Below are 2500 nucleotides of genomic sequence, written 5' to 3'. Positions count from 1 at the left end.
AATGGTAGGCTTGAATGTCGACAAAGTGACGCGAAGCGGAAGCCTACCACGGCGTAAAAATGTCGACAGAATTTTTCGGACCTTGTCCTGCCATGGGCTGCGCGCAGCATGCCGGCAGCCTGTGCGCAGCGTGCGCACAGCATGTCGGCAGCGTGCGCGCTGCTGAGACTGTCGACAGAAATTTTCGAAACTTGTCCTGCCATGCGCGCGCGCAGCGTGCGCACAGCATGCCGGCAGCGTGCGCGCACCATGCCGGCAGCGTGCGCGCACCATGCCGGCAGCGTGCGCGCACCATGCCGGCAGCGTGCGCGCAGCTTGCGCGCAGCGTGCTGATTCTGTCGACAGTGAGGCTAGCGAAACTTGTCCTGCCATGGCGTGCGCGCAGCCTGTGCGCGCAGCTTGCGCATCTGTCGACAGTGAGGCTAGCGAACTTGTCCTGCCATGGCATGCGCTGTGCGCAGCCTGTGCGCAGCGTGCACGCAGCTTGCGCATCTGTCGACAGTGAGGCTAGCGAAACTTGTCCTGCCATGGCATGCGCGGCGCCTGCGCGCAGCCTGCGCGCAGCATGCGCACAACATGCGCACAGGCTGTGCGCAGCGTGCGCGGAGCTTGCGCGCAGCTTGCGCATCTGTCGACAGTGAGGCTAGCGAAACTTGTCCTGCCATGGCATGCGCGCAGCGTGCGCGCAGTCTGTGCGCAGCATGCGCGCAGCCTGTGCGCAGCGTGCGCGCAGCTTGCGCATCTGTAGACAGTGAGGCTAGCAAAACTTGTCCTGCCATGGCATGCGCGCAGTCTGCGCGCAGCATGCGCGCAGCATGTGCGCAGCATGCCGGCAGCATGGTTCCAGGTTTTTTCAAATGTCGACAGAATTTTTCAAATCTTGTCAAACCCCGTTTTTATTGAAATTTCCTCGCACAATAAGCTCCCCATAAGTAGTCTATGATTTTTAGGACCTTCTCCAACTTACAAAACTAAAAAATTCCTCCCGGATTTGTTTTAATGATTTTTTCAATTTTACGACTTCTAAAACTAATAAAAAATACTTCCCGACTTCAAAAATTTATGAAACTTTTTCCCATCATAGATTGCATGTTTCTTAGTATCCCTGCAAAAAATCACGTCCAAATACCTTGTATTGAATTATTTAGAGCCCATTATGACTCCTCGCGCATAGGTGATGTCTCTTCCTGTCAAAGGGCTAAATGCATAAAATGCTATATAGGGGGGTGTGTGTTGCCTGCATATGCATGGCAGCCCATGCCTTCCTAGCTGCAGCCCCCTTCCCCCACGCCACACCCATGTCATGTTGCCTCGATATGTTGCCTCGGTATTATGGGTTTGGTGTCGGGGTCGGGGGGCTGCCACCCATGGCGGTGGTGGCCGGAATCCGGCCGCCGCCACCACGCCGCCGCCATGGGTGAGGGAGGAAAAAAAAGGCGTGGAAAGTTGCGAAATGGGGTTGTCTAGGCTATTTTTTGGCATGGGAGAGCATGGAGTGCTAGGAACTCCTTCTCAAATGCACGGGCATGTCGACCACAACCTCATTTCGCAACAACAACCACCCGTGTGGGGTGGCGGTGGGTGGATAGTCGCGGATTGGGGCTTGCCAAGCCAATGTTTTCAAAAAATTTCATCAAAATTAAAAACAAATGTTTTGTTGCCTTCGGATTTGTGGGCGAGCGGCGAGTCGGAGTGGAGCCGGTAAAGTTTAACCTCGGTGTGCACGGTTGTTTTTAGAAACTCAATCCAATGCCGGGGACGTTGAAAGTGACGCTCTTATGAGTTGCAAACCCGCAAGATTTAAAGAACCTTTTCAAAACAATTTCAAACCAACAAGATTTAAAAACAGAAATTTTCATCAAAATGAAAAACAAATGTTTTGTTGCCTTCGGACTAGTGGGCGAGCGGCGAGTCGGAGTGGAGCCGGTAAAGTTTAACCTCGGTGTGCACGGTTGTTTTTAGAAACTCAATCCAATGCCGGGGACGTTGAAAGTGACGCTCTTATGAGTTGCAAACCCACTAGATTTAAAGAACCTTTTCAAAACAATTTCAAACCAACAAAATTAAAAACAAATGTTTCGTTGCAAACAAATTGTGGGCGAGCGGCGAGTCGGAGTGGAGCCGGTAAAGTTTAACCTCGGTGTGCACGGTTGTTTTTAGAAACTCAATCCAATACCGGGGACGTTGAAAGTGACGCTCTTATGAGTTGCAAACCCACAAGATTTTAAAAACTTTTTGAAAATGTTTCTTCTAAATGACACATTTTGATCCTTGGCAAGTGCTCAATCCGTAACTATCCAATCACCGCCACACCACACCGGTCGGGAGTGTGTGAATGGTGTGCTTCCCGGGGTTGGCATAGATAATCTTTCGCATCGACAATCTTTTGCATGCGAGGGAATGTCTATGCCAACCCCGGGAAGCACACCATTCACCCACTAGTTGTGGGCGACGATGGGTTGGCTTCAAATGAATTTTTGCTTGGGGTTGTCCTCGGTAT

This window comes from Prunus avium, unplaced genomic scaffold, assembly GCF_965620075.1.
Source record: "Prunus avium unplaced genomic scaffold, drPruAviu1.hap1.1 HAP1_SCAFFOLD_55, whole genome shotgun sequence".
In the NCBI taxonomy this organism is placed as follows: Eukaryota; Viridiplantae; Streptophyta; class Magnoliopsida; order Rosales; family Rosaceae; genus Prunus; species Prunus avium.
This window is presented reverse-complemented; position numbering follows the sequence as displayed.